The sequence below is a fragment of the Gopherus evgoodei genome, chromosome 3 (genome assembly GCF_007399415.2).
Source record: "Gopherus evgoodei ecotype Sinaloan lineage chromosome 3, rGopEvg1_v1.p, whole genome shotgun sequence".
In the NCBI taxonomy this organism is placed as follows: domain Eukaryota; kingdom Metazoa; phylum Chordata; order Testudines; family Testudinidae; genus Gopherus; species Gopherus evgoodei.
The window spans coordinates 15,708,298-15,720,392 of NC_044324.1; the positions used below are offsets into that span (position 1 = coordinate 15,708,298).

The 12,095-nt window shown below is 50.1% G+C and overlaps 1 protein-coding gene across 2 annotated transcripts in view; it reads left to right on the top strand.

Moving 5' to 3' along the window:
- The first annotated feature begins 4,070 nt into the window (after positions 1–4,070).
- EXTL3 (exostosin like glycosyltransferase 3) overlaps positions 4,071–12,095 on the top strand; it is a 242,982-nt gene continuing 234,957 nt past the window's right edge. For both annotated transcript variants that reach the window (XM_030555170.1, XM_030555176.1), the window contains exon 1: positions 4,071–4,222. The gene's annotated coding sequence lies outside the window, so the exon portion shown is untranslated. The remainder of the gene's footprint in view (positions 4,223–12,095) is intronic.

Sequence of the window (12,095 nt, forward strand, 5' to 3'; positions counted from 1 at the left end):
CCCTGGATGAGACTTTGTGTTCAGCAAGCACAAGAACTGTGATTGCGTCTGGCCTCAGTGCAGTGGGGAGTGGAATTATCGGTTCCGTGTCACCATGCCCACACCTCTGTGCAAAGCTGGCCAGAACATGCCCCTAAATCTCTTTGCATCTTCCCTGATTCTGTGTGTGCCTCTTCCTAGCACCTTTACCAAAGACGATTAGTCAGATTTGTTCCTCTTTAAAATTAATTTGGTTGGTTGTGTGTAACCCAGTTTATATTTTTCCCCTTTATCTTTTCATCGTCCATGGAATGTCTGCCTTTCAGTGTAGGTTCTCTCCTGCCAGAAAATACACAGCCATATGGCATGGACTGCTTCTGTTGGGTCTTCCTCTGCATCCTGACCTCAGGGCCTGATCCTGAGAGATGCTGAGCAAATCTTGTTGGACTTCAGTGGGAGTTGAGCATGCTCAGAAACCCTCAGGATCAGGCAAGTCTATTTTTGCCACACTGTAGGGACCCACCATCTCTGGGGTGGAACACTGCAGCGGTTTTACAACACCACACAGCTGAATAGTTGAGGAAAATACTGCATCCAGGTGAAACTACAGGAGGCGTTTTGGGTAGGTAGAATATAGTTACCCCAATTGGAATTTGAGCATGACGCCACAGGTAACCCTTTCCTCTTGCAAAAAGTGCCACAGACTCTTTAATGAACGCTAACTTGGCTTGGAGAGTAATCTTGAATGAAAGCATTACAGCCATATGGGCATGCTGCTTCAGGAAGCATAGCACATGGCTTGCAGGACCCTTGCCAGGTTTGGCTAGTGGTCTCCCATCCAAGCACTAACTCTGTGCACTACTACTTTAGCTTGCTACTTTGCTGGGTTGCCAAGGCAAGATGATAAACTAATTCCATTGGCAGATATGGATAAGCATCAGGGCATGTTTCTACACAGCCCACAACATCAGACAGATGAGGGATAAATTGGAAAGCCATCTAGGCATCCAAGGTCATGGACTGGTGAAAGGATCCTGAATGTATCTTACCAATAAGGGAATGAAACAAACTTTTCAAATTCACTGGGACTACTCTCCAGAGCATCTGAAAAGAGCCAGGATTGTGACTATCCTTGACTCTGCCATCAGCATGCTTGGCACTGGGCCATTGCTGAGCAAGAATGGCCCATGCTCGGGGGAGCATACCTTCTAAATGTGAAGAATGAAAGCAGCGTTGACCTTTAAGTAAGCATAGAGCAGCTACCAAATTGAAAATGTGCCTGTGTCAATAACACGGTTTCAGGCCATGTTGAGGGCAGGGTTGTGGATGTCTGAGACCCAGTGCTTTCAAATTCAAGGAAATTGCTTCTCAGCACCTAGCATCTGTGGGTGTGTTTTGCGCTAGTAGACTTGCCACTTTGCAAGGCTGTGCTACTATTCACAGTAGGATGCTGAATGGAAGCAGTCAAAGTTTTCCAAGCTCAGTTCAGAACAAGGCATTTCAATATGCACAGATGGTGCCCAGGCAGTGCCAGGTAAAAATAGCATAGATCTTCACAGAGATCCAAAGCATCACAGCTACTGTCTCTCTCTGACACACTGCCAAGCTCTGGCTGCTGTAGAAATGCCCCTAAAAGCTTTGTCACGTCCTTAATGAAGCTGTGAACTTCATGAAAGGCTGTCCGTCCTATGCATTCTGGACTTCTTGCCTTGCTGTGTGACAAGTTTCCTTCACCAGCACTTTCGCACTGCAGCAAGGCAAAAGTGCTAACTCAACTCTTCAAATGGAGAGCAGAAGAGCAGGTTTTCCTGAGTCCTCAGCAATTCACTCTTGCCTTTCAGCAATTGGTGCTGGGTGACAAGCTCAGCTGACCTTGCTGACATCTATGATAGCTGGACTCTTCTCTGCAGGGGCAGAATAACTGCACATCAGGGCAGAAGAGTTATTCAGAAAACTCCATCTGAGTGCAAAGAGAAAACCTGGAGTATTTTCCTCTTGTATCAGATTTCAGTGGAGTGTCTGAGAGCTGACCAGAAACAACTGGGAGCTCACAAGTCAATATCTGAGGGAATTTCCGGCACAGCTGGGGGTTATTCTCCTGATGATCCACAGAAGGGAAAGAAGTGGATGACCAAGCTTTTCATCCAAAATGCTATTGACTTAGCAGCACCAACTGTGAGACAAACGGAGACCTTGCGACTGACTTTCTCTAGCTAGGACCTCAGCAGAGTTTGGCTGTCTGTGAAGGAGAGTACCTAGCTTTAGTTGCAGAAACCTGAAAGTTTGCATCTCAATTTTTCATCCTGGTTTCTTTGAGAGTCAGAATCTTTGTTGGTGCTGGAGATTTAAAAAAAAAAAAGCCTGTCAAGCAGAATGAACCTGCAAGAGGAAGGATGGCCTTGGGGTGAAGGGACTGATCTGAGATATAGTGGGGGGAGGACTTCAATTCCTAGCTCTTCTACAGGTGATCTTAGGCAAATCACTTAATTTCTCTGGACCTCAGTTCCTCACCTGTGAAATGGGGATGATGATCATAGTTGTCTGGGAAATAGAAATCTTGTTGTGTGAAGAATCTGGCACGTTTGACAGATTTTTTTCATCTTGAATTGGGATGAAAAGTCAAAAATTTGAAATTTTTTTGCAGGAAGGGATTTTCAGAAAAAATCAGTTTCAGGAGACAGGAAACAGAATTTTTCAGCTTTCTTCCTGCCTGGAAGGCTCTTGTCACTTACACTTTATCCCTGCAGCCAGAAGATTAAATTAACAAGAGCTTTCCAGGTGGGCAGCTGGGGAGCCCTCAGTTTGCACTTCCTGACAGAAAATCTAAATTTTCCTGCAGAAAATTGCATTGTTGCAAAGAGTCCATTTTCCACCAGAAAACAATTTCAACATAAACTTCTCCATCAGTTTTAATACCACCACTTACTTCTTTGTCTGTCCAGTCTATTTAGATGTATAAACTCTTCAGGGAAGGAACTGTCTCTTACTGTGTGTACATATGGAGTGTGCAACAATGGCATGACGGTCTTGATTGGGGCTTTTAAGTGCTACTGTAATACAAATAATCATAGTTAGTCCAGACTATGCCTTTCTCCAGTTTGACCTGGGGGGGCCAGGGTGACCATATGTCCCGTTTTGGCTGGGACAGTCCCCTTTTTAAGCTTTGTCCCAGACACCATGACTGTGTGTGTGTGTGTGTGTGTGTGTGCGCACGCAAAACTGGGTATTTGTCCCATTTGCTATTGCCTTGGGGGTGTGTGTGTGTGCAGAGAAACATTTGGACAAGAGCCAATAGGACAAAAATACCCAGTTTTGCCAAAAAAAGGTCATGACATCTGTAACGTCAGTTCAGGCTGACAGCCCTGCTTGAGCGGGGCTCGGGCCAGCTCTGAGCGGTGGGGCTCAGGCGAGTGGTGAAACCAGAGAGCACCAGGCTCTCCTGAGATGCCTGGTGTTGCCACTCACCCGCTGTCCCGTTTTCAGTTTAAGGAAATACAGTCACCCTATGAGGGGCACATCTTTCCTCAGTCGGGCTGATGCCTCCTTTGCCCTGAATGTGGTACCTCCAAAGCTTCTAACCCGAACCCCCCAGCAGCTGCAATGGTATAACACAGCCAAGCCTAGGGTGACCAAATGTCCTGATTTCATAGGGACGGTCCTGATTTTGGGGTCTTTTTCATGTATAGGCTCCTATTACCCCCCCACCCCCTGTCCTGATTTTTCACACTTGCAGTTTGGTCACCCTATCCAGGCCTGGAAACAGCTGCTCATGCTAAAGCCTCAGCACTCTGGAAGGGGGTGCTGTTTGCCAGAGCTGCCCTCCTGATGCATTCACCAGGTGGGTCTGACCATGGAAGCTGTTCTGCATAGATCAGACAGAGGCCGAGAGGAAGGTGTCTGGGGGAGGGTCCCCTCTCAGGAAGGGCCCATGCGATTGCCCCTCCCCAACCCTCGCAGCCATCAACCCTCTTCTGTGCAACTTGTCCTCTGCCCACCCACTCACCCACCCCGCATCTCCACCAGGAGTCGCGTTCCCCTCACTTTTTAGCGCTGCTTCCCACAATGCACCATGGCCCTGGTGGCTGCTGCTCACTCGGGCTCTGCACCCCGGGATCCTTTCACAATGCTGCTGCTGCTGCAAGGCAGCTGAGAGCCGGGGCGGGGGAACGCGGCGCGAGCCTCCCCCGCGCGTGCAACTCCCTGCAAACTTCGCCCCCGGGCCCCTGGCCCCCGCGGCCGGCAGGTAAGGGCTGGAAGCGGGCTAGGCTGTAGTACTTTTGAGGCTGGGATTGTCCAGACATGGCTCCTTCCCCTCTCTCCCAGCAGCTCCCGGAGGGTGGGAGAGGAGGAATTGGGCGCGGGTTGGTTTGTTTGGCAGGCTGAGCTGCGATCGGGTTTATCCTCCCGTCAGAGGATTGCGCGAGGGGGGGATCCCTGACTGCTTTGCACAGAGCAGGAGCTGTTGTCAGAGGCTGACGGGGGTGGGCATAGCTGGGCATAGGGCTCGCTTGCAAAACACCCCCCGCAGGAACAGGGCAGACGCGGGAGGCTGGCTCGTGTGTGTCTGCGGGGGCCGGAGCGCGGAGGTAAAGAACTCGGGCTTGTTGCACGCTCGTGTGTGTCCGTGTCAGGGCGCACGCCCAGGCGGGTGTCCCGGTCCCCTGCGGGAGCCTGCGCGCTGGTCACAGGCTGGATGGGCAGCGAGTCCAGGCGTGTGCGGGAGTTAGGCTGGCAGCTGCGATCTTCCCGGGGGGGGTCGTGTTTTGTCGTGTAACTCCAAGCCACGCACGAGCCCCAAAGGCAGGGAAACGTCCCACGCGAAATCCGCTCTGCCCCGATCCGCGCTGCGAGCTCGCGTGTTTCTTTGTGCTGGCGGCTGTCAGCCGGCCCGGGGAAGCGAAGCACGCGGAGACACCGCAGCCGCGGGCCTGAAATCTCACTCCGGGGCTGCGCCACCCACAGCTGCACCGCGTGAAACCCGCGGGAGCGGTGCGTGCGCTGCCTCTCTGCAAACCCGCTTCCTTGTTCCTGCCCGGCCGCAGCGGGCTGCTCTGAGCAGAACCCCTCTCCTAGAACTGGGAGCAGCCTCCTAACTCCCTTCCCAACACTCCCTTTTCTGTTCGTGTAGCTATCACAGGGGGCCTGTGCACAACTTTGTGTGTGTGTGTGTGTGTGTGTAATGGGAAAAGCCAAACACTGATAGGAGCTAGTTCCCCACATATACAATATATCAACAGTGCATGGCGCTCTGGGAGTGTGTCTGGTACCCCCATAGCTGTGAGGGAAAGCCCGCAGTTTGTTGCCCTACTCTCATATCGTTATATATTTTAAAGAAAGATCAAGCAGCAACATCCTTTTCAGATCGGAGATCGTTGATATTTTCTTACATGGCAGCGTAAGGCTCCTGTCTGCCCCTTCCCCCCACAATTGTGAATCCTGGAGCAGTTCGGAATTTGTTTCTGGTTTTAAAAAACCACCAGCACCCATCACCAAATGCTGGGTCAAATTAAGCTTGGGTCAAAGTGAATACCTGGAGTTTGGGGAACTTCAGAATTGCAACCCCATTGCCAAGCCCTGGTTTTGGTCCAGTGGGTTTAGCCGATTGCCATATTTGGGGTCGGGAAGGAATTTTCCTCCAGAGCAGATTGACAGAGGCACTGGAGGTTTTTCGCCTTTCTCTGCAGCGTGGGGCATGGGTCACTTGCTGGAGGAGTCTCTGCAGCTTGAGGTCTTCAAACCACAAGTTGAGGACTTCAGTAACTCAGACATAGGTTAGCGGTTTGTTACAGGAGTGGGTAGGTGAGATTCTGTGGCCTGCGTTGTGCAGGAGGTCAGATTAGATGATCTTAATGGTCCCTTCTGACCTTAAAGTCTGTGAGTATATTGATGGTATCGCACAGCACTTCAATGTAAGGGAATGGCAGTCAGTCACGTTGCAGTCAAACCCAAGTGAACCCTTCCCCGGGTAAATCTTACTTTTAAAAGAATCTTGCCATTTGGTGCAATCTGGGCTATTTGGCAGGCAAGGAAAATTTGATCTTTGCAATCATTTTTGAGGTGTAGAGAAGCCCTTCCTGGCAGGGATGGTTTCGCAATGTCCAGAGAGGAGAGGATGGAGAAATTATCCCAAATTTCCTTTTGCTTGAATCCGGGTGTTTCAAGATCTCCCTCCTCCTGCACATCACTTTTTATTGGTATCTATATCTCCTTGTCATGTGAATTCCTCATGCTGGAACGCGGACTATTAGGGCACATGCAATTTGTTTTCAGTGAAGATAATACTGCTTCTAAAATCATAACTCCGACTTTTGCACTGTCAGTGCAGTCTTCTGCCTTTTCCCCTCATCCCCCATGCTGGCGCAGTACTCTCTGCACATTACGCCTGTAACTCCAGATCTGGAGGTGATAGATTTGGAAGAAGCCTCATGCCTTATTAACAAGACATTACCTGAGGATTTTTTTTTTTCAATTGTAGAGCTGTGAGAAAGCACCGAGAAAGAGCAGCATTTAAAAAAAAAAAGAGAAAAGGGGACTTTGTCGAGAACAGAAATAGGACAGACGCTTACATCATGAAACACATGGTTGATTTGTTTATCTTTCCCACCACATCAGGCAGCGGGGGCTCACTGCAAGGGCAAATGCTCCAACCTAGTATCTTCCTTTAAACTTGTTTCCAGTCTCTTATTGTCTTAAACAAAATCAGCTGAACAAGCTTCTTCCCTGTCCCCTGAGGAAGCTGCATTCTGTCTTAGGGAGGCTCTTCCTTCACTCTTCCTCCCCCTGCCTCACTTTTTAAAACCAACTTGCTGACCTCCTGCTGGCTGCAGGATCCTGATACAACACAGCCTCTACAGGAGTGTCCGTAAAGCAATTAGACCCTGAGCTGAAAGGGGCCGTGTAAGCGCCAAGTGTGATTACTGGTGATAGCTGTTATATTCCATTCAGGGCTGGGTGTGCTGGCGAGGGTTTGGTGCAGTGGATGCTATAAAGCAAAGAAGCTGGCACCTTTCTCTGGCAAGATTTAAAGATGTTCCTGTGCCAGGCCCACCACTGCAGGACCTGGCCAGGTCCGGAAGCTGGAGTCTGCACAAGCTTTGAACTCCCGCAGAGCACTGGAATGTGCCTCCCCCACTCGAGCAGGGCTGCCAGCGCAGGAGCCAGCAGAAGGGGAAGTCAGAGTGAGGACGCTCTGCTTCCGGGCTGGAAACCTTTCTAGAAATCATTTACATGGCACCCTCAAGGTGCACGGTGCTGGTCCTGCAAGACAGAGTCCAAGACATCTCCTATCCACAAGAGCCTGTGCAATGTAGGAGACGCAGGTTATCTATTTGTATGGCACTGTTGATGCTCGGACACAGAAAAAGGCATGGTCCCTTCCAGTCCAGGTAGATGATGTGAAGGAGGCAGCAAAAAGCAACAGTTTTGTTTCAAGCTAGGGGATGTCAGCCACCTGCTGAGGGGAGGGTTGGGGTGGGCCAGCTTGCTGGAAGAAGTATGTTTGAAATAGAGACTCAGAGGAGGAAAGGGCCCAGGCGAGGGCGGGGCTGGACAGGGAGGTTGCTCATGCAAAGGACGTTGCATAGAAGAAGGCAGAGAGGCAGGAGTGAAAAAAGGACATCGAGCCCTTATGCTTCAGGGCAGAAGCCAAACTCTAACTGTGAAGGTCAGGAAGGAGCTTTCCCGGTAGGCCGATTATTCCCTAGCTGGCTGCTTCAGGGCTTCTTGCACTGTCCTTGGAAGCAGCTGGTTCTGGCCACTGTCAGAACAGGCTATTGACGTAGATCAGAGCAGAGGGCTATCTACAGGGCATTTCCTCTGCTCCTATGACTGGGGTGCTGCGTCAGATGGCCTGGCTGGAGTGAAGTGGGTGAAGAGGGTATGGTGAGCTCATCAGAGAGGAGAATAAGGAAGGAATGGCTCCTGGAAAAGTGCATTTTAAGTGGGGATTTGGTGCGAGTACTGGGCCAAGGGGGAGAGACTCCTCCAGGTGCATCTCAAATCTCCTTCCAAAGGTGGGTGATGAATTAGCCTGGGGGAGGCCAGTCTGCACAGAGGAGCAGGCAAGTGACCTGTGCATGTAGCATAGAGTCCTGGCCTGTGGCTCAGCAAGGTCCTGGCTCTGCACTCTTAGCCCAGCTTCCCAGTTCTAACTCTGTAGTTAGTAATGCATAGGGCTCACCTGGTGCCTTGGAGCTGCCATCTAGACCACATCCATGCATTGCCTGAATAGTTCGGTCTTGCCAGCCAAGTGCCTGAGGTGGAGGGGAGGGACTTGCATCAAGTCATCTGCAGTGGGATTGAGCGAGTTGACGTTTATCTTCACTCAGCAGGTCCAGCTAGGAGACACAACTGGGTCTGGATGCAACAGGGTGCAGCTTTGTTCTTGCAACTGCTACAGAGAGAGGTGGTGCGTGTGGGGACCACTCTGTGCTTACCCTACTCTGTGCCAGCTCTGAGTTTGGCCCAGTAACCAGAAAACGTGTCCCTTGTGCTGAATGGAATTGACATCAATGGAATTACGCTAATGCTGAATTTGGCCCATTCAAGCCTAAACTTAGTAACACTCAGTCCTAGTAGGCAGTGGACCAGTCTCCCAAAGGAAGTGGTAGAAGCGCCATTGCTTGGATTGTTTAAGACTAGACGGGACAAAACATTGAGTAATCTGTTGCTGGAAGCAATCCTACGCTGGCTATGGAGACTCAAGAGGCAGTGTCTCTTCCAGCTCTTTTTATGAATGCACAGACTCCCAGATATCCATGTGCAGGGTGTGAGCCCTGGAAAGGTTCACATTGAAATCGGTTAATTTTTTCATTCCGACATACGTGCATTTGCTAGTCTAACACCCTGTCGAGAGGTGTGGGTGGAACGCAGGGTTGGGAGCCAAGAACTCTTGAGCTCTGTTTGATTCTCTCACTGACTTGCTATGAGACCTTGGGGCATGTCAGTTTCCCTCTGTGCCTTAGTTCCCATTACTAAATGGGAAATAATACTACTTGGGAGTTGTGGCCATTAATTTTAGCGCTTTGAAATTGTGACGTGCTATATGAGTGCTGAGCATTGCAATGAATTGGTCACTGTGTGTGTACTACCATCCTCCACTGGATGGAATTGGAACTGTTCCACACTGCCATAGACTCTGTACTGCTAACTGGTAATGGAGATTCTCTCTTAAATAACAATACTTTAATTTTAAAACATCAAATAAAATCTTGAAACTAACATAGTCATAGAATACAAGGCCCGAAGGGACCTCCAGATCATCTAGTCCAGGGGTCGGCAACCTATGGCACACGTGCCAAAAACGGCACGGGAGCCGATTTTTAAAGGCACGCTGCTGCCTGCCGGAGTCCCTCTCTTCTCCGCCCCTCGCCCCCCTCCGCGGGGGCAGAGGGCAGAAGGCAGAAGCTTGGTCCTGCCGGCTCCTCTGTCTCTTCCCGTAGTGTGCTGGGTTCCTGCCCCTCCTCTGCCTCTCTGTCCCTCCCTCCCTGCGGGCTGATTAGCTGATGGCCCTTGCGAGGGAGGGGGTCGGGAAGGAGCAGAGTCAGCGTGCTCGCTGCTCCCTGTGGAGGCAGAGAAGAAGCGGGGGCAGGGCCTTGGGGAAGGGGGGGTGGAATAGGGGCATATTGCCTCCGGCCCTCTGCCCTGACCCCCCGCACACACACCCAGTCCTCTGCCCTGAGCCCTGTACCCCCCTCATATACATCCAGCCCTCTGCTTGACTCCTTCACCCCCTGCTCTGACACCTGCACCCCCCCACATACCCAGCCCCCCAATGCCCCATGCACCCCTCACATCCTGACTTTTACACCCCGCACATCCTGACTCTTACACCCTGCACCCTGAGCACCAAACAGAAGCACCTGCACACCCCCGCCCACATTCCCACCTGCACCCCTCACACCAAATGGGAGTTGCCCAGGTAAGCGCTCCACACCCAAACTTCCTGCCCCAACCCTGAGCCCTGCCCCCATTCTGCCTCCTGGCCAGACCTTTCACCCCCAGCCCTGTGCTCAGTCCACTCCCACCTTCAGCTGAGTGCAGAGAGAGGAAGAGAATGGGCCAGAACCAGGGAGAAGGCAGGTACCCACTGTATGTGGGCAGGGCCAGGACCCCAGACTGGCAGTGGGCTAAGCAGATCCGGCATCTGGGATCCCGGCTGGCAGGAGCCGGTGGATGGAACCCCTGAGCGGCAGTGGGCTGAGCCGCTCAGCCCACTGCTGGTCTGGGGTCCAGGCTGCTGGCCCCGCACAGCCCGCTGCCAGTCTGGGGTTCTGACTGCCAGACCCTTCCCAACTGGGGTCCCGGCCGCAGGCTCCACTCAGCCCACTGCTGGCCTAGGTGAACAGTATCCCAGACCAGCAGCGGGCTGAGCTGGCCGGCGGCGTAAGATCAACGTTTTAATTTAATTTTAAATAAAGCTTCTTAAACATTTTGAAAACCTTGTTTATTTTACATTACAACAATAGTTTAGTTATATATATAGACTTAGAGAGAGAGACCTTCCAAAAAACATTAAAATATATTACCGGCACGTGAAACCTTAAATTAGAGTGAATAAATGAAGACTCGGCACAGCACTTCTGAAAGGTTGCTGAACCCTGATCTAGTCTGATCTGTATATCACAGGCCACTGACACCCCCAGCCACCCACACACTAACCCAACAACCAGAATTAGGTCTGGTCTATGCTACAAACTTAGATCAATGTAAGTCCGCTGATATCGACTGAGATATGCCAATGTCTACACTCAAATTTGTCTCCCGCCAATCTAACCATCCTGTTACAGCGACACAATAATAGTAGCTCCGCATGTGATGTAGAGACTTAGGTCGACGCAGTGCGAGTGTAGACGCTGGGTGAGTGATGTATGCTTAACTTCGCTGGTCAATCACAGCACTCTTTGTTATGTCCCACCCCACTTCCTTTGACTGTATGTTGTCTGTTCAGATTGTGGGTTCTCTGGCAGGACTGTAGCAAAACATGCACCAAGCACTACTAGCGCTGTATTCATATGGTAACAAATTTCCTTTTAGCTCTTGTTTCTCACACTGCCTTCACTCATGTGCTTTGAGAACACAAAGATCTGAGTCCTGTCCTTCTTGTCACCATTAAGTTCTCGGTGCTGAGTGCGGTGGCGCTCATGATATTCCAGCGCGGCCAAAGATTTGTTACAGCATTACTGACGCTGACAGCAACGCAGAAAATGTGTGGGAAGGGTCAAGACATTTGTTTTTAAAAATTATGCCACCAATCCTGTAATCAGATCCACTTGGGCAGATCCCCAGAAAGGGGGGTTTGCTGTCTTTTGTCTGATTTCAGGATGGGGGCAAAGCTGTAACTTCCATCATTAAAGATATTTGCTGTTATTGTCCTGGGATTGTAGGATTTTTTAAAATATTTCTTTTTAAAAAAATCTTTCCAGTTCATCTTTCTTTCTAGCTTCACTTTCTGCTGGGAGCAGAGAATGAAAAAGGAGAGCAATGTTTTTAATAATTGATCAAAAAATTAGTTGAAGCAGTATGTTTAAAAAACCGAACCCAACCCACAAAAGCAACAGAAAAAATTACAAGTCAAGATGTGAAGGTTGGAATGAAAACAGTAAAGATCAAACCCAGTTTTAAATATAGATGAGATGTTTATGTTTTATTTAATACCTACTGCGCTGCCATCCTTTTAAAGTCCTCCCTCCCTAATTTTTTAGAAGATGGTTTAAAAAACAACAGAATTGTCTCAGAAGTCAGAGAAATTCAATAACCAGCAAGTTCTGAAAGGGAACGTAACGAGCGCCATTAACAAACTTTGGCAGAAAACGGTTCCACTCGTATAAGGACCTGATACTATCTGGTGCTGAGTGTTCTTGGTGCTCTGTCTCTCTCAGGATGCATTAAGCACCTCGCAGATCAGACTGTCAGCCTAAGGCAATGGGTTGCAACCTGTGGTTGGCAGACCCTGAGGGGTCCACGAAAAGTTGTCATCGTTATCATAGAACAGTGGTTTGTGGTCTGTGGTCTATGGCCTCCTGGGGTTTGCAGACTATGTCTAAGATTTCCAAAGGGGCCTGCAGTGGCATTTGAAATCTTTTAAAGGTCTGTGAATGGAAAAAGGTTGAAAACCA